Source organism: Pinus tabuliformis, chromosome 9 (genome assembly GCF_031772625.1).
Source record: "Pinus tabuliformis cultivar Carrire ecotype Pingquan chromosome 9, CPIR1, whole genome shotgun sequence".
Classification (NCBI taxonomy): Eukaryota; Viridiplantae; Streptophyta; class Pinopsida; order Pinales; family Pinaceae; genus Pinus; species Pinus tabuliformis.
Window position 1 is genome coordinate 1785261301 of NC_142307.1, and position 26565 is coordinate 1785287865.

Genomic DNA, 26565 nt, shown 5'->3' on the forward strand with positions numbered 1-26565 from the left:
GTCTTTACAGAATACTCACACACTATAAGCAAGTTTCCAGCAAAGATTTAATTACAAATTATAAAACTAGATGAGAAATTATCTAATTAAAAACTCAATACATTACATCTTAGTTCCATCATAAAACAAAATAAATAATATTTTGTATCTGAATATCATGTTTTTTTTTATTCATGGCTGGGGCTAAGGATCCCCAAGTCTAATTTTATGAGGTGGCATCCAAGTAAAAGTTGATTAGGCGTTTTTTCTAGAAATAGAAAGATTAATTCTCGTGAATTCCTAAAAGATAGACTTCAAAGATAAATTATAGTCTCTCAAACCATGATAGATGTGAAAAATATAAGAGAGGTTTTTGTTAATAGGCCCGTTTTTGAGACAATCCTCTTTGGGTTCTCAAAAATTTGTTTCCCTCCATTCATAGACCATGCCTAAAGTTACATCCTTTTACAGGAAAAAATGGAGTTTTAACTGACAATTTTTGCAAAAATGTATTGCTACTCTCATTGTGAGCACTTAAAGCCTTTTTTTTTTACAAATCAGAACTGACACTCCCATTGTTAGCACTTTAAAAATTATTGACTAAAATCGTGATAAAATTCCTAGATCTAATAGTTATAAAGACTCAAAATAACACCCATAAATAATGAACAACAACAATGACAAAAAATCATGAAATCAAAGAGCCAACTAAACATACTAAATAGTTAAATATTTGAATACACCTCTAATTCTCTTAAAGGCCTTCCTAGGAGCATTATGAAGGCCAAATTCAAATAGAGTCTCCATACTACTCAATTTTGAAAGAAAACCAATAGAAAGTAACCAAAATGAAAGAGGACGAGTAGATATTCTACATGCTACTGACATAATACCCTATCATGGATTAATTATCCTAAAATTTGATTTTCAAAATATAGTGAGGATGGATTTTCTCACTTGGTTCTTCTCCTTTAATGAATCTTTGCACACAATGGTCACTCTTTCCCCTTTTTACAATGGGATAAGTGGTTTAATTTTCCTTAATGGGGTTTGTAATTTTTTTCCCCTCAATTGTACCTCTACTTCCAAATAATGTTTCCCATAGATTTTCTCACTAATATGTGATAGATGAAAACTTATAAGACTACATAACCCTAATGACCTAGACTGGTGCACTTGCAAAATGGAAATACTTGAGAGTACGGATACACATTATCAATGAAGGTTGGTCCTAGATTTTATTGACTATTGTTGTTCTCCAAGAGCCTTATCCTTAGCTCCCAACATCTATTAACTACAAACATAAACAATCAAGTATCCAAGCTCTAATTTCCTATGCAAACATGAGTACTATAGTATAAAACATACTCATATATAAAGAAAGACACATTCATTTATATGTAATAAAATAAAAACCACACTGGGGCAGGAATTGGTGTTCCATTAGAAAACAATACTTATATAATGTATATTACCTTTCATCTCTTCAATCAAAGGCTTCTCGTCTAACATACACGTAAAATTTGGCTCACTATATGTAGCGTTATCTGAATTTAGAATCCTCTAGTCACTCTAATAATGTTACCTTACTTCCACCTTTTCTCCCGATTTTTTGCTTCATGATGGATGCTTATTTTAGAGTTGATTTACATAGTTGGAGGGGATGAATATATACATACTTTCCATGGTTTAAAATGATATTTTCATCCTTGTCCTAATTTTGATCACTATTTTCACCTCTTCAAACCCTATCCTCTTAATCCGCAAAAACTATCCACATCAATGTTCTTTATCTGAAGGGTAGGAGTGATCAAATTTTTTCAACTCACTAGGATTATCAAAACACTACTTTCCAATGTGCTAGGAGCGTTGTAGGGTAAAATAAGTTTATTTTAGTGCTTTCAATGAGGTTAACCCAACATCTCGGGATTACTTTAAATTAATTCTCCAATAATCTCAAGGGAGTGTCAGATTGAGTATAACATTCATGAAGGTTCATGAAAAACCCCACTCATTAAAATTATAGAATGTGACTAACATAAACACTAGTCACATAAGTTGAGGAAATATTAGTGAGTGAGAACTTGGCACCTAATATGTGTGTACTTTGGATTCTAGGATACTGTGATTTCTAAATGTGTGGGCTCTTGTTACAAATTATTAGGTGTTTTGGCCGAGTAGAAGTTCAAGAAGTGAGACTTATATGACCTCCTACTTTTTATTCACCCTATCTAGGCCTCTGGTCTTGGTGATGTTGGAATGATGTCACATATTTCTTCATGATTATAGTTATATTATCTTGTGTTATGGAGCTCATGTGATATCTTTTCCTTAATTTATTTTAGGTGATAATGATCTTAGACATTTAATTGAATAAATATTCACTAGTTAACAATAAATTCTTTTACCAAGGATAATTATTTCCTTCAAAAATTATTTAATCAATTACTTAAAAATAATGAGAAAATATTTTAGTGTAGCCTTTATCCACTATTAAAATGATGAAATCAATGTAAAAAGTAGAATAACCAATTTATCCATGTGAAACTGCTAAAATATATAAAATGTATTAAGGGAAATGGGGAAAACAAAATAGTGGAAAATTATCAATTTTATAAACATTCAATACTATGCAAAATGATAAAATTGATGTAATTAGAATTCCTCAATATTTTCCAATCCCTTGGGTTTTGACATGATGAACTAGAGCTTTCAATTGATATGAATTTTTTTTGTGAACTTTGAGGCACTTAATCCTAACAAATATTATGAAAATCAGAATTATGTGACCTCTTGCCTTCAATTCTCACCATTTATGACTTTACAATCATAAATGTTGGATTCATGCGACCTTTTGGTTATATGATTCCAATTATATCATCTCCTAATTTGGTGTTGTTCTAAGTCTTTGTCTTTCATTTCACTGCTATGATCACAACCTCTGATTGTTGGAATCAATTTTTGGTTTAGGGCTCATGTGAGTCATTTTATTTTATTTTTGTCTCTATGATCATGATCTTAGATCATTTAATTGACCATTTATTCGACACCCCATTACTAACTTCATTTGCTATAGGTAATTATTTTCGTTAAAATAATCAAACATTTCCTTTCTAGTTTGTCAATATTAGTTTATCAAAGTGCAACATGAATTTTTTTTTTTTTTTTAATATGATGGGTACTAAGGTATGTCACACATTTTAAATTTTTAAATGGAATAAATAAATAAAATTATATTATTTCAAATATATATATTTTTGTGTTTGTATTTTCATTACCCATGTAATTTTTACTATTGAAAAATAGCTTGATAAATGGAAACATTGAACAACATGTAGAGAACAAATGCTTTGTTTTTTATATAACTTGAAACACTATAGTCATCATGCTAAACCTGTATCCAAAGCAATCAAGCTACTGAATGCATAGTTGGGAATTCTTAATGCCTATAGGAAATTTGTGAATTTTAGGAATGAAAATGTATTAGGAGAAAATATATGTGATATGAAATGTTTTCATGCTCCTATAACACACATGTTCTATTCTAATAAAAGTAGCCACACCATAAACAAATAACAATGTGTTTTTGTTGGGAACTTGAAAATACTAGGGGGGGGGGGGGGTGTTGAATCGATATTGTCCAATATCGATCACCAATTACCCATTATTATTTTTATTTCAAAAATTAACCATACATTGGCTGCTAGCATATATAATCAATAGATAATGTCACCAGCCATGAACATCATCAACCATGAACGATGAGAAACAATACATGTGAATTCACATCAATCATCAGATCAACACATAAGCACATACCAGCATTAGATTTTAGGAGAAAATGCTTCTAAGAGATAGACCTATGACTGATTTATGATCTTATTTTTACTATTATTATCAAAATATTCTTACATCATGCATTGGACACCAAGAGTGTGCAAGCCATAATTTTCTATGCTTGTGAGAAACCATAAATTACCGGCCACTTACTAGTGCAAGCCACCACACTCTCAACTATGTGGGCCACTATCTACTACAAGCCCCCACTTTCTAGAGGCCCCTACCTCCAATAGTTTCTTTGACCACCATAGAAAGGAATACACCACTTTTTGAGGAAGAGAACTCTCTATCAAGCTACTACTTGCTACACTGAAGTCCCCAATCCTCAAACTCTTATGGACTAAATTTAATACATTTTCAAACTAGGGTCTCACCATATTTTGTCAATCAACAAAATAAATACAATTTCAACATAAATCTATGATCAATAATCAAATCTGCTCATACAATCAACAACCCAATGGCAAACCCTAATGTAATACCCTAATAAAATCCTATCGCATCACTCTTATCAACTCAATATACATATCAATAGCATATATAATACAAAGCCATAGAAGCAATACATAAAAACAAATCTTCAAGCTAAAACCCTAGCTCAACATTCACTCCCCTTAATGTACCAACAACACTTTATTAAACCCTAATGACAACACACTCACACAACAATAGTTCTTCAATGCCTTAGCAACATAACAAAACACCTCTTGCATGGCCATACAAAACGCACTATGAGAAATCTCCAACGTTAGCATACATCCACCATGCACTAAACACATGACCTCACCCAACCATCCTAGTAGCAACATACATATGTAATTAGTAGTGATAAACCCTAACTCATCAAACCCATCTATCTCAAAAACGAGAAACCCAAGTAGCATACAATGAAATTCACTCTGACAAATATGCCAACAACATACTCTTAAACCTAGTAGAAGCAAGGACTCTCCTTAATAACCAAACACTAGAAGCATCTGAAATATTGAGAAAAAAATACACCAACACATAGACATTATAGGGCTTTATGACACATCATTAATACAGTACAACATATTAACCTCTCTCACTCTCAACCACATCTTGGCTCAAACCCTAACAATCATGCTCCCAAGACTTACTAGCATGGTCATACTTTTCTTTACATAGAAAAACTAGTACAAATACAAGGTAATACAATGACAATAAATAGGACATGAGAATAAAAATCACGTTATATTTCATCTACAAGACATGTATGACACTGTAATAAATTGGCAACCCTATATCAGCAAACTTGGAACATCATGTAGACTTTGGTATTCAACAATAATGCCTCACTCATCCAACACATTAGTATATAAGTCACAAAGAGTCTTTGGAAAATCCACATTTCAAAACATACTACATATGTTAGCATCCACAAAAGAAACTTCACATGTGCACTACACTCTAGCATGACTTGCACAAGTCAATCAAACAAATCCTATCTTATACTACAAACCACCAGGGCCAATCATTACAGACTTCTCAATCTCTGTTAATCACACTTTGTATTTAGGCACAATTAATTCGCATGTCTTCTAACATATGATTTAGCTCCAATTCACACTTATTATGTTACCTATTGATCCATTTTAGTGTAAAATAACCGCAACACACAACTCTGATTGCATCATTTAGTCAATGAGATGGTAAGGAAAAAAATTTTATCTCCATGATTCCACAATTTGACAAGATGATGTAATACCATAAATTGCACAAGATCCAAACTGATTGCACTTCTCCATACTTTGTCATTCACAATGGGCAGAACACACCCATACCGTAACAAATCCACACACTGCGAAAACCAAACTGTTGCGAAACCAGCTCACAAAAAGATAGAAAAGATAGTTGAATGCCTTAGAATTCATCCTCTTCGAGGGGGAAACCTCTTTTACATTACACAAATGAACAATTCTTGGATGATTCAAATGACAAAACCTCATTTCTATATGTAGGAGTCTAAGGGGTCACAATATACCCAAGCCAACCTAACAATAATAATATAAAGGCATAAAAATAACAATAGAGTGATTCTATGGGGCACAGTGATAACAATATGGGGACAATAGGGGAACAACAATATTAATAAGGGATACAACTACAATAGTAATGGGGGAATCACTAGTATTATAGGGACCTAACATGCCCCTCTCCTTCAAAAAAGTGTTTTCCTCAACGCTTGAATAGTTCTGGGTGCTTATATATAAAATTCTCATCCTCCCATGTTGAATCTTCAGCGGATAAGTTCTTCCACTTAATGAGATACTCCGAAACGGATCGATTTCGTAGCTGTCGAGTTCTTGTTTCTATGACTGCTTCCGATTCTAATATAATTTTCCTTCCTCGTCAAGTTTTGGCAATATTGTTTGAACTGGGAGCTTGTCGCCTATAACCTTCTTAAAACATGAAACATGGAAAACTGGGTGCACTCAAGAAGCTTCAGGAAGCTCCAATTTGTATGCCATAGTACCAATATTTTGCAACACCTTGTATGGAACATAATAATTTGGTGATAATTTATTATCCTTCTTAGCTTTCTTGAGGGACATTTTTTTATATGGTTGTAGCCATAGGAATACCCAGTCATCTACATCAAAACTTCTTTAACTAGGATGTTAATATGCCTGTTGTTTCATTCTATTTTGAGCCAACATGAAGTTATCCTTTAAGAGTTGGAGAACTTGTTGTTGATGCTTGATGTGATGTTCCACTACTTGAACCTTAGAATTTTATCTTAAATATGTTGTGATGGATGGTGGTTGATATCCATAAAGTGCCATAAATTGGGTCACTTTTGTTGCAGTATGGAAGGAAGCGTTATACTACCATTCAGCCAAAGGCAACCATTTGACCCATTGTGTCTGTTTATCAGATACAAAGCAAGGAAGATATCCTTCCAAACATTTGTTTACTATCTTAGTTTTCCCATCAGATTGAGGATGATAAGATGAGCTATGAGCTAACTAAGTACCAAGAAAAGAAAATAATTCTATCCAAAAATTTCCAGTAAAAATGGGATCTCTGACACTTACAATAATATTTGGGTTTCCATGTATGTTTTGAATTGTTTCCATAAATGCAGTAGAAACTATACTGGCTTTAAATGGATGTGATAATGCACAAAAGTGTCCATACTTGGTATGTCTATCAACTACCACCATGATGACACTCGTTCCCTCAGACTTGGGTAAACTTGTGATAAAATCGATAGGAACCTCCTCCCAACGTTGGCTTAGAATGGATAAAGGTTGTAATAGACCTGGTGTCTTAATTGTTTCAGCTTTATTTTGTTGGCAAACCAAACATTCCGTCACAAACTTTTGAATATCCAATTTAAGGCCATCCTAAAAAAATTCCTTGTTAACCCTGTGGTAAGTTTTTAAAATTCCTGAGTGCCCTCCTAAGGGAGAAGCGTGCAATTCCAGAAGAATCTTTTGTTTGAGTTGGGAATTCTTACAGAGGTATAAGTGATATTTGTACCATAACGAATCATTTTTCCAACTAAATGTATCAGATGTACTAGAATCTTGTTGTAACTTTCGAATAAGTGCCCACACTTCTTTGTCATTCTTCCATTCCTCCCTTGCTTCATTTATCCAATCTAGTTGGATAATAGAAATGGCGCACCACAATTCTTCCACATCCTTATCCTTTCTTGAGAGTGCATCTACCACAACATTTTTCTTCCCTTTTTTTGTAGATGATTTCAAAGTCATAACCCAACATCTTTGTGACCCATTTTTGTTGTTCTTCAGAGGATAATCTTTGTTCTAAAAAGTATTTGAGGCTATCATGATGCGTTTTTATCTTGAAGTGTCTTCCCATTAGGTAGGGTCACCATTTCTTAAGTGCATGTAGTATTGCCAACATTTCCTTCTCATAAATAGCTTTGTGTAAATACTTTCCCTTGATTGGACAACTTTCAAAAGTAATGGGTCTTTCATCTTTCATTAAAGCAGCATCAATTCCATTTCCTAAAGCATCACATTCCACAATAAAGGTTTTTGTAAAGTCCAGTGTAGCTAAGACCGGTGCTTGGCACATTGCCTCTTTAAGATGTGCGAACACATTTGTTGCTTCTGGAGTCCATGAAAATGCATCTTTCTTCAATAATGTTGTTAGAGGTGCTGATATTTTCCAATAATTCTTAACAAACTTGAGATAATACCTGTCATCCCAAGAAATCCTCGCAAACGCTTTATGGATGTGGGGATTTTCCATTCCTTAATGGCCTTAATTTTCCTAGGGTCAACCTTAACTCCTTCATGAGATATAATATGACCTAGATATTCCACCTCTTATACTCCAAAGAAACATTTGGATCTTTTTGAATATAATTGTTTCTCCTCCAATAGTTGTAGCACCTTGTCAACATGTTCAACATGATCCTTCCAAGACTTGTTGTAGATTAGTATATCATCAAAAAATACTAACACAAATTTTCTAAGGAAGGACTTGAAAATGGAATTCTTCAAACATTGAAATGTAGAAGGTGCAATGGTAAGGCCAAAAGGCATGACCAAAAATCCATAGTGACCCTCATGAGTTCTAAATGTTGTTTTAGGAATGTCTTCTGTCTTCATTCTAATTTGATGATATCCTGAACAAAGATCCAACTTGGTGAAGTAAATTGATCCATGCAATTCATCCAATAATTCATCAATGACAGGAATGGGAAACTTATCTTTAATAGTGAGCTTGTTGAGCTCCCTATAATCTAGACACATGTGCCATGACCCATCCTTCTTGTGCACCAATACTACTGGAGTAGAGAAAGAACTTTGGCTAGGTTGAATTATACCAGCCTCTAGCATTTCTGCAACCATACGTTCAATTTCACTCTTTTGGGAATACAGATATCTATACGGCCTGATGTTTGGAGGAACACTTCCTGGAATCAAATCAATAGCATGATCATGATCACAAATAGGTGGGAGACCTTTGGGAGTCTCAAATACCTTGGAATGATTGTCCAAGACTTTTTGGATATCTGGAGAAATAGATGATTTCGATGTGGAAACATCTAGCGAACATAATTATGAAATTACACCTCGTTGTTCCTTTTTTAGAAGCTTTGTCATACCGTTAGAGCTGATTATCTTTCCCAGCTTCCCTACAATACCCCTTAATTCAACTTCCTTTCCTTCCACATAAAATTTCATGAAAATTTCTTGAGATTTGAAAGCTATTGTACCCAAGGATTGTAGCCATTGGACTCCTAGTACAACATCAACACCTCTCATTGGAATGGAAAGAATTGGGCTATTCAGTACATATTCTCCCATGGATAGCTTGATATTATGGCACTTTCAAGGGAAATTTATAGTTCCTCCACTTGCAACCATCACTTGGCACTCTGGTGCTGGATATAGGAAGGAATTCAATTATTTTCATATCTTACAATGAATAAAATTGTGGGTACTTCCTGAATCAATCAACACTATTACCTTTTTCTCCTTCATATGTCCTTCTATCTTGATGGTTTGAGGAGTGGTAATTCCAACCAATGCATTATAAGATATGGTCAGATTCATTTCTTCTTTTCCTAGGCTTTGTTCCTGGAGTATATCCTCTTCTTTTGACCTTCCTTGTTCCTTTTCTTCTTCCTCTTCACAATCTATGTAGAATAATTTCTTCTCAGCACACTTATGACCTTTAGTGTATTTGATATCACAATTGTAACAAAGCCCTTTTGCTATTGTTTCTTCCAATTGTTGTGGTATTAAACTTATAGGTTGTGGAAGGCTAGGGGCAACAACACTTCCATCTTTATAGTTGTGAGTGGTAGGCTTCCTGGTTGCAATAATTTTGCTTTCCATTTTTCTTGCTAACCTGAATGCCTTCTCTAATGAATCAGGTTCCCAAAGGTGAACATCATGTTGGATATTATCCTTTAAAGGCCATATGAACACATCAATCCTATGCTCCTCTGGAATATTATTTACCCTTATGTTCAATTTTTGGAACTCCTCAATGTGCTCCCTCATTGAACCCTTTTGTTTGAGACTTATCAATTGGCTAAAAAAAGTGTTTCTTTCCATATTCTCATAATGTGTTGCCATTTCTTCCATAAAAATTACCTAAGTGACAATTTGTTTATGAGAGCAAAGCCATTGATACCATATAAACTAATTTGGTTCCAAATATAAAGTTGCAATACGTACCTTTTGTGTGTTTTGCACATTATGGAGATTGAAAAATTGCTCCATCTGTATCCATGTTGCGGGATCCTTTCCGTCAAACTTCCTCATATTGATTTTTGGAATATGGTGGGTCTTCGATCCAACATTAGAGTGTATGAAATCATGATTAACACTTCGTTTGTTCTCATCATGAGTTTCCTTTACTACCCTTTCACCATTAGTGACCATTTCTTGTAGAAACTTATTCAAATTTATCTTCAATTCTTCCATCGTATCATCCATGCCATCCATCTTAGAATCCATGATATTCATCTTAGCTTCCATGCCATTCTTTAAACCATCCATCTTAGCTTCTGTTACTTTTCGTGCGAGTGACGTTTCTTGCACTTGGTCTTGTAATTTTGATATATCATGTTGCATTTCTTCCTCTTCTTCATGAGTCATGCTAAAGCTTTTAGGTTGCTTACTAGGTGTTTTCATTTTCTTTCCTTGGGGCATCTATTACCAATAATAATGCTTTACTATGCCCTTTGAATTCCTTCAAACTAATTTTTCAAACCAATTTTATGCAAATATTAAAAGAAATACACACCTTTTTTCACTTTGTAGGAGCTTGATATTGAATCTGATGTATCTCCATAATTTCAGATCTTATGTTTCTAAAATTGTGACCTACAGTAGCCCTTTGTGTCCTCTTTCCAATGCCACTAGTCTTATAGAGTTTAGATTCTCCAAGGTAGAGTTATGCACAATCTCCCGAGATGACTTGATTATAGACCTTTCCAGAAGAGAGAACTTTTATGAAGTGCCGTGTGTCACTATTTTTACCTTAGTATCTAAGAAATATACATAGGAAACTATAATCCGTCATATTTCTGTAACTTCTCATGAAATTTCAATCTGATGCGCACAACAAAAGTTATGACGATTTTCCCCAAGTCACCTATTTGGAACGAAATTCAGGAGTCTACAAAAAGGCCAATTTCCTTATATCATATCTCCGCAAATATAGCACGAAAAGATATGGAATTGGTACCCAAGTTTCGTAACGCGTTCTGCCCAAATGGGTTTTTTTTTATCATCTAGGACGTTGCAGAAAAAAATCTATAGGGAAATTTCCACGATGACCTGTTTGGAGAAGCGAAACCTTAGAATTCAGAGCTCTGATACCAAATGTTATGAAACCAGCTCACAAAAAGATAGAAAATATAGTTGAACGCCTTAGAATTCAGCCTCTTCGAGGGGGAAACCTCCTTTGCATTAAACAAATGAACAACTCTTGGATGATTCAAATGACAAAACCTCATTTCTATATATAGGAATCTAAGGGGTCACAATATAACCAAGCCGACCTAACAATAATAATATAAAGGCACAAAAATAACAATAGAGGTATTCTATGGGGTACAGTGATAACAATATGTGGATAATAGGGGCAGTAATGGGGGCATCACTAGTATTATAGGGACCTAACACAAACACTCTATATCACTCCATGTGTGCACTATGTCTCTATCCATGCATAGGTATATCCTCTGTTTTGGCTCATATCACTCGCCATATTACTTTGGGATTATCCATTTCATAGCATATATTTTAGAGTCGACAGTTCAACCACAAAACACACATAATCAATCAGCCAATGCAACACCATTCACATCCTTAGATAACTAACATGTGTACCACATCAACCATTATGAGACCAAATCAATGCGGTCTTCTTGGACCAAATTAATCGATCACTTCCATTATCAAAACATTCCACTAATACCATAACCAAATAAATGTGTTACCATTTTCTTGAACAAATTAATAAGTTAACCTCATAGAGGCTTCACTAGGAGAGAAATGCCATACGATGTGCATTCATATTGGGTGATATATATTGAGGAATAAATGAAATAATATATTGAGCATATAATTGGGGTTAGAGGGTTTTTATATCGGCAGTTACAAAAAATGGAGCTCAAAGATAATAAAGAAATATAAAGAGGTGTAAAAGATGTTAATGACAAAATGGATACCTACAATATGTAGTGGGAGTAAGGGTTTTTTAAATTGGGAACATGTATTGAGTTCTTATTGGTACAAGGTTAAATAATGTGATTTATAAAGGTATTTTACAATATGTAGTCAAATTAAGGGTATTGTTTAGTATGGAACAAACACACGTGATATGTAAGAGGTTCGTTGATTGAATCCCCCGTGGTTAACCTTGACCATTCCAATGTTTAGAACCATCACATTAATAATCTTGGACAATATCAGTATGGGCCAAATCTATTTGTAGACTAGGAGATCAGCTGGGGCACCAAAGAAATAGGTATATTATCCACTAACTCAATCACTTTGATCATATTTGAAACCATGGAAAGTACATGGTTGAAAGCTAATGTTTTCCCCTTTCTCCACCTACAGGATGCATACATGTTTTCAAGTACATAAATTTTCCACACAAGAGTCGTGTGTATTTCATTAAATGTAGACCTCACAATGCTACATCATCTAGACAAGATATTTCCATCAACACCTGCAACTTAGCATATTCCAACTCCATGTAAGCTCATGAAATCACCTGCAGACCATGCATAAACTGAAGGTTAAAATCAATTCCCACCAAATAATGATGCTGCCAACAATCCCCCACTTTGGCATTAAAGGAAACCACCTACAAGTACCATACCATATGGTATGTCTCTCTCACCCTTTCTTGTCAAATGAGTTTTGTTGTTGCCTTTTCTTCCTTGCCACATGCAAGACGGTAATTGAAGTATTCACAAAAAGCCGTAATAAATTATAGATATGAAATTTTCTCGATTATCAATGAAATTACAAGGAAAAACTTTGACACCCAAAGGACCATAAACAATACACTCAAGGGTGCTTGCATAGCAAGAATAAAATGACTCACTTCAATCCATGCCTGACACTAGGACCACTCTACCAATCATCCAAAGATAAAAGAAAAAAAAAACATGGCTATAACTTTGAAAAAAAGTGCATACATCGTTGATATAAGTGACTTATTTATATGTATGCCCAAACACATTACTCTCTCCCATACTTGACTCACACTAGGGTTACTCAAGTGAGATCCATGAACGCGCATGGATTATGAAAATGACTCAGTCTTATGGATGCCTCAACCAATTATAGTCAAGCACATGCATGTGGTTGACACATATGCTCTTTCACTCATGTATAAAATATATGGAGCACATACAAAATAAATGAATGAAAGCAAGGTAAAAATGTCATAACCCTTGAAACTACCATGAAAAAATCCCTCTCAACTCATATACCTTTTAGACTTATTGATCCTACAGACCTAGTCCTTCTAGGAGGCTCTTGGTCACATCATGAATCTACTACTGTAACTTGTTTTCGTACCTTATTGAAGCTTCCATGATGCTTCCATTCACTCCCATTCAGACCATACAGGCCTCACATGCTTCTTCTACATTTTTTGTGAGTAGATATGAGAATAATGAACTACAGGGGAGACTAGATTCTCCTATTTGAAATCTAAAGAAGAAGAGATTCTCTTTTATCTCCTACTTTTTCTCACTCTTCAATTCAACACATATATATTATCTAGAGTCCTAATTCTTTTGGAAATCACTCTTTTGGATCCTTCTTTCCAAATGCTAGAACCTTTGGAGTTGAATATCACCTCCTCTCTTCCATTTACCATTTGACTTATGTTCAGTATAGTTTTCTTCAACCCTTCAACCAACAACAAATCTGTTGCATTAGTCTTATTGTCCACAAGATTGTCCTTTCCTTTTCCCAACACCTTAGTCAGTGTCTTGTATCTAAGAAAAACATAACCATCTTAGATCTTCTTCAAGAAGAGGAATATGATCTTCTCCCCCAACATATGATGAGAAAAAGTGTTATATATATACCTGTTTCATCATAATCAAAGGTACATAGAGAAATGTCACTATCTACATGTTCCTCCTCCTTGTGCTTCCACACTATAATAGGATGCTTTTTTGTGTGTGAATTATCCTATGGTTTTTTTATAGTCCTACTGTCAATCTGTTGCTCATTTTACTTGATATGATTTTCGACCCTGAACAACTTGCAATCTCTACACATGCGACCAAAATTGTCATGAGTGTAGGACCTTACATGATAAAGACATGAGTTATGACAACCATATGTGTTATAGACATTTTTGTGCCTTACAACATTGAGCATGAAATGTCCATAATCTAAGGGATCCAAAGTCCCTAAACATGTTTTTCCTACCCCTAGAGGAACAAGGCTAACAAACCACAACAATTCACAGAAGTTCTCCACCAAAAACTGCTCAAAACAAGTCAAATCAGGATCATTTCAGTGGCTACACTAGCTGTTTGCGCTGAATGTCAAAGCCAACACTGGCTACCTGCGTTGAATGTCAAATGGAACACTGGCTACCTGCGCTGAACGAGAGTGGACATGTGGCAAGCTCATTTCTCAAGGTGTCAAAACCCAGGAAGCTTCCAAAGTGACACTTGCCTCAGGGAATTCGACTGGTGATGAGTAAGAGGTTCCAAATCTGCAAGTGGAAGCAAGAACCTCCAAGTGGAATCAAGAACTGACAAAGGGAGAGGACACTAGTCAGATCTCAAGCTGACTCATCCTCTCTCCAAACATCTATATATGGATCTCTCCTCCATGAGATCTAGGGAGGCTGGAATTTTGTTATTGCAAAGAATTGTTGTTGGTTTGAGATTGGAATCATTGGGTGCTTAATGCTTTGAAGGGGGTGAAGATAGGAATTCCATTTGCTGGGAAGGAGATGTTGGATTGGAGCCCTCTGGGTTGTGTCTCTTCCTGAACCTTGTTATTCATCAATAAAGCTATCTTTGTTTCTCCTATATACTGATGTATTCTTGATGTATGATTGCATTAGTGTATTTGGTTTATTTCTAATCCTAAACTAGTTATGAATGTGAATATCTGTCTTTGTGTAGTGTTCTTCTCTTGTCGCAAGTAGTTGTTCTCTTGTGATCTTGCAGGAACCTGTTGAAGCTGGACAAGCAAGAAGGCAAGTAGCTGTTCTCTTGTGATCTTGCATGAACCTGTTGAAGTTGGGCGAGTGAGAAGGCAAGTAGCTGTGAACTCCCAAAGAGAAGAGAGACCGGATCGAGGGACAAACGGAAGACACCGGTAAGTCCATTTATCTCTCTTCTTTCACATTTCATAAAGGAAGAAACCAGAATAGCTGTCTCTGTTTGTTGCTAAGGCACTGTCACACCTTAGGTGGATAGGATCGTCCTGCATAGGCATTTTTCCCCCCAACAAATTGGCAACTCCGCTGGGGAGATCTGTTTAGTCATTTTATTTTTGTTTCTATCATTGTTTGCTTCATAGACTTGACAGCAACAATCGAACTGCATCTGCTATTCCCGGATGCAAAGTAGACAGTTGCTGCCTTGATCCAATCACTGGACTTGTCTATGATCTGAACAATGGACTCACAAATGATTTGATGATCCTTGTGATAGATCTTAGTAGCCCCTCAAAGCATCCCTTTGATTACACCTTGCTTGTTGCTTTTATTTGGCCTAAAACAGTGAATTAAATAGCAATCTGTGACCCAGAACCTGTGGGAAACAAGAGTTTCTCCTTCAGCGCAGACCCAGTGAAGGGATTCTGCATTTCAACGCAGGTCCCGTGAAGGCTACCTGCGTTGAATGTCAAAACCCCTGTGTTGAGGTTGCGCTGAACCAGTTTGCCCTTGTGCAGCTGGGGTTCTCTGCTCTGTTTTTCCTTGTTTTGATCTCTGAATTTTGCAGCCTGTAACAAGCATAGGTACCAGTCTGATAACTCCTTTTCTCTGCTTAGATTCCGCCTCCTTTTGTACAAAAAGACTGTGAGTGTTTTTATGTGTTTGTGGCGTCATTTACAGTTTTCCTTTGCATGAGTGAAATAATCATCCTGTAGCCCTTGATTCAGATCTATTGATTGTGATCTTAGAAGAGAGTTCATTGGCTGTTTGCAGATTGATTATACATTTACTTTTGCTTATTGGTTTGAGTTTGTCTCTTTTAGGTGTCGAAACAAGTATTCATTTCGAAAATCGTTAAGTGCTGTAATTTCTTCTACCCTCTCTGATTTCGATAAAGTAAACTTGTTTGTATTTGTCATTTAAAAGCAAATTCAAAGTTGTACAAAAAAGATTTCTTTTGTAGGCATCAATACTAAGAAAGCAGAAAACAAACACCTGCATTGTGCATTTGCATTTTGATAGTTTGCATGATTGATTTAGGAAAAGTGCATTAGAGTGTGCTGATTGCTCTTTGAGAAAAGATGGTGTCTTTCTTTTCCCTTAGTAGCTAGGATTTTCAAAGTTGAAAAGATATAAAGCTTGCTTATCATCTTTAGACTGCATTTAGGAATTGTATCATACATCTCGTGGTGAACCTTGAAAGGAAAACTTCTAAAAATATCAACCTAAAATAAATTGAATGAACTTAACAACGCTTTGTAACATAACGCACAACATAGAGGTCTAGGCTAGAGACGTGTTCCGGCGTCGTTAAGCCTGGTGACTGTCGATCTCATGGATGGTGGGTGATTCCTCCTGAGGGACGATAGCGCTAGTACGGATTGTGCTCCCACGTACCGTCGCGTATATATTGGGAGACCCCTATAGGCATAAAACCTTTATCCTTAGGAAGCCATGTCGGCCGCCCTACTGATCGCAATGCACTGAACACAGCATTCAGGAAGATCGACCGCCTGTACCATAAAAAGTATTTTGCGGTTTTGCGAAAATTTTGGCACACCCTCTGCCTAGAACTCCAGAGCAGTTCCTTTTGGCATTTTTCAGACTCTATAACGGAAAAAGTCCATCCGAGCATTTGTCACTTCGGGCTCGTTAAAACATCGAAGGAGACTAGAGTCATCTTTAGCTTTTTCTCGACTCTTTAAAATTGAAAAAGCAAGTTGTGTCTAAAGCGTCGTTAAAATTTATTTTAAACGGAACAATCACCCTTTATTCCTGCATTGATCTTTAGGTTGAAAAAATGGAGCACACCAACCAAGGAATTCTCCTTGGTGGAAATCCTAGTCCCTTCTCCTCTAGGGGAGATGTTGGTGCACCCCATATGGCCACATTGTCGCTTCTAGGACTGACAATTGGCCTGCCGGTCTGGCTCTTTTCAACCAATGTTGTTCAGAACACCACCATTCCTGAACAGTCGAGTCAACAGTTAGACCAGACCAGAGTTGCCAACCAGCCTTCTACTTCATCTAACTCTTCCTTTCCTCCTTCCTCTTCGCTTGACGGAACTGCTAAAACAAAAAACCAAGTTGCTAAGGAGAAGAAGGAAAAGAAGAAGAAAGAGAAGAAGAAGAAGGAGCCAAAAGCGACTGGGGGCGAACAAGTGTCGTCTGACAAAAATCCACACACAGCACTGACCAGGCCTAAATCGCCATATGTCATATGCAAGGGAGACCACTTCCACAGAGATTTTCCCTGCATCCCTCGGATACTAAGGGACTGGTCTCCCCGTTTGCACAATTCGGTAGCATCAACCTCTGATAGCCATGTTAACTGCTCACCGTCGACTAGTGAAAGTGAAGTCCCAGGAAAGAGAGGGAAAGCTAGATTTCCCTGTAAACTTTGTGAGGGCGACCATGCCATCCACCATTGTCCCTTCTTAGACGAGGCTAAAAGAGTTCTGGAAGATCGCCCGATTTTGTGAGCGCAACTTCCTCCTGGATATCAAAAACTCCTTCCAAGTCCTTCACTAGTTGAGAACCCGGCTGGCCCGCCCAGGTGGTCAGCCGAAGCACCTATCATTGAAGATGAACTGTCTGGATCCATGCCTAACGAAAGTCAAAAGGTTGAGACGGAAGTTGACCCAATTTTGCCTTCAGAGGCTCTATCTTCGAATGATACCATCACAGAGGAGAATAGAGACGACACCGTCCAAATTCTCTTCATCAACACAGACTCCGATGAACAAGGGGGCAATTTTCCCATTCCTTTGTCGCAGGAAGGAACTTCGTCAGAGTCATATCCGGCCGTCTATTCGGTCCCACCACCAAGCAACCTAGTTGTCTCGTTCGACTGGAACCAACTAGGCAGACCCCAGTTGCCAGCAAGTATACCATTCAGAATTATCGTTCAAATATACAGAATGGTAATGGCTGGCACTATCATTGATGAGGGGGCATCTGTGAGTATCCTTTCCTCTATTGCTTGGAAAGCGCTTGGTTCGCCAGCGCTTTTGCCTGAAATGAGAAATCTATCAGGCTTTGATAAAGGAACCAGTCGGCCTTTAGGGATCCTCCCCAATGTGCCCATAACATTGAAAGGGAAGATCGTTCAAATGAATGTGATGGTCGTTCAGGGACCCTTGGATTATAACCTACTCCTTGGACGAGACTATATATATTGCATGGGAGCTATTGTCTCCTCAGTCTTTAGAGTAATGTGTTTTCCGCATGAAGGAAGAGTGGTCAAGCTCGTGGACCAACTTTCATTTCCCGGATCACGCATCGCAAATAGTCATATACCATCCCTAAATGGTCTATTCATGCAAGAAGTGTCTCAACCCACGGTCCGTCCTCCTAATGAGCGCGAGTAATCCGGGAGGATATGACTGGAACCCAGGGGGCATGCGTCGTGGTCTGCTTCAGCAGGAAAACTTTGGGTATAGGGTAGGTTTCTGCGGGAGAATATGACTAGTCCGTACCCCATCCGTGATTGGAAGAGGGGTTGTTCTAGAATAAGATTCTTTTGTCAAAGTTATGTGAGTTGGTGGGCATCGTCGCTCACCATTGTCTATTTCGGTAGATATCGCCGAAGAAGTGTTTTGTTTGAAAGATTAACGAGACAATCTTTGGGTAACCTGAAAGAGGTAAGCCTCTCTCTTTAAAACAATTGTTTTGAAGGAAAAGAAGAAGGGGTAACCTTGAAATCGTACTTTATGCCTGGGGGCATGCAAACCTTTTTGAGTGCAAGAAAGGGGCGGCTATTTATTTTTTAAATTTTTAGGTCCTCCCTTTAAACCTGTAGGTCTAACCCTTTAAACTCGTAGGATTAGTCGTTTCCGAACTTGCATAAAGAAAGGATGCGGGGCATAGCTTTGGTAAGGCGCAAGCTCCATAAAAATGCAATCTTACATGAGACATTCTTATCATAAGACTGAGTAATCGAGCAGTTTTAGCACACAGTTCATGCTCGTTAAAAAATAAACACAAGATCCGAGCAGTTTTAGCACATAGTTCATGCTCGTTAAAAAATAAACATAAGATCGAGCAAATGTTTCCACCCGCGTTTAAGCTTGTTAAAAAATGAACTATCCTGGTAAATAACCACTGTGAATGTAATATCATCAGCCATTAAAGCCTTGGTCGTGTTTGCACCGTCACCTCCACTTTCCATTGGCCGATCGTTCACCTCCATATGTTTGTTTACCCATTTTGAGGAACAGCTGCGAAGAGTGATTTCACCTAGCCATCCTTGTGACACTGCCGTGATTGGAAAATTTCAACCTGTACCTGGAATCAGCTGCTAACCCTGTTTATCACTCGTTCCTCAAAAGACGAGTCTTCTTTAAGCTCTTTTCATCTGACTCGTAAAATATGAAAAGATTGCCGAGTCCTTGGCCTTCTAGCTTGTTAAAGGGACATGAAGTGCTATCCCTCCTCTAGATTTTAATCTTTTTGGACCTGAGGGATTATTGCACAAAAAGATCGAGTGCTTGTTTTATTCGGCTCGTTAAAACTATCGAAAACTCATCCCTTCTGTATTGTTTTATACTTTTTCGGACTTAAGGGATTAGATGACGAAAAAGGACTTTTGGAGTTAACTTTATGTACCTTTTCAGACTCTCTAAAAATGAAAAGGACCGAGTTATCCTTGTCGTTAGACTCGTTAAAATCATTAAATAGCGACAAACTTGTCTTTAGACGAGAACGAGTTTCACTATCGCTAGGCTCGTTAAAACATAGCGATGGGCTTGCCCGAAGGGCAGGTTATAGAACAAGCATATGTTATCCTCCTCAAGCTTGAAAAAAATAAAGAGGTACTGGTCAGCAATGACTGGGGAAAAATTGGGAGAAACTCAAGAAAACTTTGATGGTAGCAAGTCACTCTTGAACATGACACTTTTCCTCCGTACCACAATCGGGTTGGGTTGTTTCATTCACCGGTCACATCCATGGTCTCGCCATACCATCCATATTTGGGGTAATGCTACCAATCCATCGCATCAGTGTCGCCATATGTTCAAGAGAAGTCGTTCAGAAAAGTCAACCGTGTCCCATCCACTGCCATACATTATCCTTCATCCTTTCATGACCGCCACCCTAAATCATATATCACAGAGCGTTTTCACCTCCATTAAAATCATTAGCTCCGTTCCGTGTCATTGATGTGGGATTCATTAAGGCCCTCCTTTGACGGATCGCTTCTTGTCGACATCATCTCATTATCCAAGAAGTTGATCTAGGAACAACCCCTTCAGTACTTTGAAGCTTGCATGCCTCAATGGCAAGTTTCTCACTTCCGGCGACAGGTATACATCAATGACCTTCGACCGAAAGATTTTGCGTGGTGTTCAATGACAAGTCCTTTATTCACACCACGTGAATTGTACTGCAGTACCTTGAGGGTCATTATGTTGGAAATAATACTGAGAGGGGGGGTGAATCAGTATTATCAGATTAATCAAACTTTTAAATGCCCAAAAACATGTACGCTACTTCAGTTAAGTGAACCGGCGTGTACACGCTACTGTGACGAAGTAAAACAGCGTATAAGCAGAAAACTCACAATTTAGTTGGCTTATTTTTCAATTAAGTGCATCAGGACATTATTCATCATATTAACAGTAAACATGTGCAGTATAACAGAACAGATAAAAAGCCACACACATGAACACCAAGATATAAGGTGGAAACCCAATGTGGGTGAAAACCACCTGCTGCAAGTTGTCTCTATCTTTCTTAATATGAAACTTCAGTTTACAATCTTTTGTACTGGTGCAGCCTTATACCAGTACGCAGGCTACAACCTGCAGAAGGCTTCAACCTTCTCTCGTTCTCCAAACTTCCTTGGAAGGGAGCTCCAACCCCCTTTGCTTTTGTACTAGCCAAGATACTAGTACGTAGGTGCTGACCTACAATCTTCCTTCTTCCAGGTATCACTTTTCATACATTTTCAGACTTGGATATTCCTGAAGCACAACATTACAATCTGAAGACCACAATTCATTCAATTTTCACAACAGATCATTGAAGCATAAAACAACCCAACTTTGAATCACTGAACCACTGAACCCTGTCAATCACCAGTTACCAGAACACAGAGCAGACTACAGAACTCTGTAATAACAGTCAGACCCCACTGTAAACCAAAATCAAGCTTCAAAAGATATACGCTACTTTAATGAGCAGAAACCGCGTATACACGCCCTTTTACCGAAGCCAACCTGCGTACAGATCTAAAAATAAACTTTCTCAACTTGCAGCTGTACCAGATATTAGTTAGACTCAGAACGTAACATTGCGACAATATGCAGATCTAGAAATACGCATAATCAACCATATCATGATAGTGCATTTCAAACCATTAGATCCCGATCTATCCTTAGATCTAGTCTTCCATTAACCGATGTGATCTCTCCTTGGCTTAGATCAACCAACTCAGAACCTGCATATCAGATCTCTTTCTCTCTTAGATATTCATGCCTTGTCGAAAGATGATGTTTGCCTAATGATCTTCTTCTCCTTATATAGCCTTAGGCCTTTCTCAATACCAAGAGCCAAAACCATAGTAACACAATACCATCAACTTTAAAACTAGGGATCGACACGCCCGTCGAGACATAATGGTCCGAAATCATAGGCACAACTTCCAAGGTCTAACCACCATGAACCAAAGGAACCTTTCCACATACACGCGCTTTTTCTGAAACGAACTTGCGTGTACACGCGACTTGGGCTTAACGAAACAGCGTGTATGAGTTTCCTTGGCATGCTGTACTGAGATCTGTCTTCTGATTAAGTTGCCATCACCTGTACCAACTTCTGAGCACCTGTACCATCCACTGAGTGAGTTGCCATCAAGGACAACACTTGAACCATAATGCCAACAATCTCCCCCTTTGGACTTGATGGCAACCACCACACCAAGTCACTCTCCCCCTTTGACATCAAGGGCAAAGGGTGGACCAAAATATTCTCTTCCTTGGTATTCCTTCTGCTGTCCATACTGCTGTCCATACTCCCCCTGAGTACATGCTGAAATCTCCAAGTGTGCTCCCCCTTTGTGTATGCCAAAGTGTACCAATCTATCCGTCCTGCTTACCAAGTGCTGTTCATGCTCCCCTTGACTGTAGGCAAGATCTGCAAAAGATGTTCTTCAAGAAGAACAAAGACTTATACATTAAAGAAGACCTTCCTATCATCAAAAGACTCAACATACATTCATCACCCAATCTAGTGGGGATATACCAATATTGACTCATCCACCTAACCATGTGAAGACACATGATAATACATGAACATTTCATCATTCATCCCAGGCATAGTGGGGAAACCAACAAAGGCCGTTACATGACCTTGACACCATAAAAGAGACAAGAAAGACATAGAGACAACAGATCTAGACCAAGATTTAGAAAAGACACCAGCAGCATCGGATAAACATCTTGTTAGATCAGCAACTAGAATTGCTTTCTGAGCTCCTTCTTCTTAAACCAACAACCAAAACATCTGAATGCCAACAATGCTTTATGAGACTTTTGAGCTGCTCCCCCTGAACCTGTGCCTGTTGCACTCCCTGAAACTGTGCCTGAATACTTCTGACATTCCTATTGCTGTTCAGAACTTCCGAGTTTTCCTTTGTTGTTCAGAACTTCATATACGCGTTTTATCCTGTATAAAACAGCGTATGTACGCGGATATTCTTTCTGCAACAAGCGTCCAGCATACACGCGACTTACTCACCATAAATCCGCGTGTATACGCTCATATCCCTTCCGTAACCTGCGTATACCAATTTTTCTGTAGAACAAAACAAATTTCAACAACAGGATGAAGCATCAACTACTCCCAGCTTTTGTCTGAGATATTCAAAAGTTTCCCTGGGCAGTGGTTTTGTGAGAATATCAGCAACTTGCTCCTTAGAAGGAACATACTCCAATTTGACCTTCTGCTCAAGCACTTGTTCCCGAAGAAAATGGTACTTGATTGGTATGTGCTTGGTCTTTGAGTGCATGACTGGATTCTTTGAAATGCTGATTGCACTTGTATTATCACATAAGATAGAGACAGGTGGAGTGCAAGTGATTTGAAAGTCCTGCAAGGTCTGCATCATCCAAAGAAGTTGTGTGCAACAAGATGCTGCAGCCACATATTCTGCTTCAGCTGTAGATAAGGCAATCGAACTTTGCTTCTTGCTGAACCAAGACACTAATCTGGAACCCATGAAGAAAGCACCTCCACTTGTGCTTTTCCTATCATCCACACTTCCAGCCCAATCTGCATCTGTGTAAGCATGAAGAGTGAGATCTGTATTTCTAGGATACCATAAGCCATAGTTTTGGGTCCCTTGAAGATATTTGAAGATTCTTTTGACTGCCTGAAGATGGGTTTCCTTTGGGTTGGCTTGAAATCTTCCAACCATCCCTACTGCATGAGTAATATCTGGTCGAGTACCTGCCAAATAAAGCAAACTCCCAATCATGGATCTATAAGTGGGTTGGTGAACTGCTGCTGATTCATCATTTGCACTGAGGCTGCATCCTGTAACCATGGGTGTACATACTGGTTTTGACTCTTCCATGCCATACTTCTTCAAGATCTGCTTGAGGTATTTGGTTTGAGACAAGAAGATACCTCCTTCATTTTGTTGGATTTGCAATCCAAGAAAATATGTCAATTCTCCAAGAAGTGACATTTCGAACTCTTTCTGCATAACCAAGGCAAAGTTTTGACTCATAGTTTCTTCATTGCTGCCAAAAATAATATCATCTACATAAACAACAAGAATTAGCAATTTGTTATTTTCAACTTTTATATAGAGATTGCTATCTGCTGATCCTTTTGAAAAGCCTTGTTGGTGAAGATATTTGTCCAACCGATAGTACCAAGCCCTTGGGGCTTGTTTGAGCCCATAGAGAGCCTTTTTCAATCTGCATACAAGGTTTGGATCATTCCCAAGAATGAACCCATCTGGCTGCTCAATATATACTTCTTCTTCTAAGTCTCCATTCAGGAAGGCTGATTTCACGTCCATTTGAAATACCTTGAAGTTTTGAAAGCTTGAGAGAGCAAGGAACATTCGGATGGCCTCTAGTCTTGCCACAGGAGCAAAGGTCTCTTCAAAATCTATTCCTTCTTGCTGTGCATACCCTTTACAAACAAGTCTGGCCTTGTTTCTAATTACTTCTCCATTTTCATTTAACTTATTCTTGAAGACCCATTTTGTTCCTATTACATTCTTATCTTTTGGTCTAGGAACCAATTCCCAAGTGTTGTTCCTTTCGATTTGCTCAAGTTCTTCATCCATTGCTTTGACCCAACATTCATCTTTGCATGCTTCTTTCACATTTTGTGGTTCAATGGAGGAGAGTAGAGCCAAGTAGCTTGAAGCTTCTGCAAGTGTCCTTCTTGTTTGTACTCCTGCTTCTTTCTGCCCCACAATCTGAGTTTCTGGATGATTCTTTTGGACATATCTGGATGGAGTCTTCTCTTCTATTCTTGTCTGCTCCTCTGGTTCTTCTTGAGATTCTTCTTCTTCTTGAGGTTCTTCTTCTTCATCATTTCGCCTTTGAGAGTAACCTTCATCTTCTTCATGATGAACTTGCCTAGGAATATATCCCTTCTCATCAACCACTATATCAATACTGTCAACAATTCTGCCAAGTCTTTTATTGTAGCACTTGTATGCTTTGCTATGTGGAGAATAACCAAGAAGAATGCCCTCATCTGCTCTAGGTTCAAGTTTGCCAAGTTGCTCATCAGTGTTCTTAATATAACATTTGCTCCCAAAGATTTTGAAATGCTTCACGGAAGGAGTTTTACCACTCCAAAGCTCATGAGGTGTTTGAGTGCTGTTTACTCGGACATTTGTTTTGTTAAGAATGATAACAGCAGCATGTGCGGCTTCTCCCCAGAAGGTTGCAGGAGTACCTGATTCATCGAGCATAGCACGAGCCATTTGTTGGATAGTTCTGTTCATTCTTTCCACAACCCCATTTTGCTGAGGAGTTCTAGCTGTAGAGAATTCTCTTCTTATCCCATGTTCATCGCAGAAATCAAAAAATTCATTTGATGTGAACTCCCCACCTCTGTCAGATCTGAGGCACTTGATTTTGTGTCCTGATTCATTTTCGGCCAATGCTTTGAAGGATTTGAATTTTTCGAATGCTTCATCTTTGTGCTTCATAAGCCCTAACCAAACAAACCTTGAGAAATCATCAATGAATAATATCAGATATTCTTCTCCTCGAGGTGACCTTTTCCTAAATGGACCACATACATCTGTATGGACTAGCTCAAGAGGCAAGCTAGCTGATCCTTCCTTCTCTGGAAAGTTAGTTCTGGTCTGCTTTCCAAACTGACAAGATTTGCATATGGTGTTGTCTGGAATTTTGATATCTGGAAGATCGCGAACTGCCTGATATTTGCATGCTTTCCTTATTTGTGAGAAGCTTAGATGTCCCAACCTTCGATGCCATAACCAGTGCTCTTCATCCTTGCTAAGATAGCATTGTTGTTGTTCTTCTTCAAATATGTACAGATTATTTGGAGTTCTTTTGCCTTTGAGAACTGTTTTACCTGTATCAAGATCACGAACAAGACATCCATTCGATCTGAAAATAACCTCTGTTTTTTGATCACACATCTGGCTGACACTTAGAAGATTATGTTTCAATCCATCAACATACAAAACATTTCCAGCCTTGACCTTTTCTTTTAAAGGAGCAATACCTTTTCCTTTTATAGTAGCAGGAGTATCATTTCCAAAAGAGACTTTCTTTCCCTTTTCTAAAGTAGAATAAGATTCAAGTTTTTCTTTATCACCTGTCATATGTTTCGAACATCCACTGTCAATGTACCATAGATTTTCCTGTCCTTCTGCATAAAATGCTATCCCACATCTTTCTGTTTGAGGTTCCTTTATTCTCCATGTTTTGGTGCTTGTGGCTTGTTCCTTTTTCTCCTGAAACCTGCTCCTGCATTCAGAGTCTTTATGACCAAAATTATTGCAAATAGAACATTCAACTTCATTTTCAAGCACCGAAAAGTTGTTATAGGTCCCTTTTGTAATCCCTGTCATACTTCTTTGTTTTTGAGCTTCCCTAGTCATGATTGTTTTATATGCAACACATTGAGCTGCTCTGTGACCAAAGTTGTGGCAAGAAAAGCATTGTCCATTGAAGAAGCTTCTGCGGTTATTGAATCTACCAGCCAACTGATTGTAATTTCTATTTTCATCTATTCTTGAGCCAAACTGAGAAGATTTTACCTGTGGTTGGTTGTAGCTTTTGTTCATCCTTAAGGAGGATTGTCCCTGATAGTTTCTGTTTGTAACTCGTCCCTGCTTTACCTGATT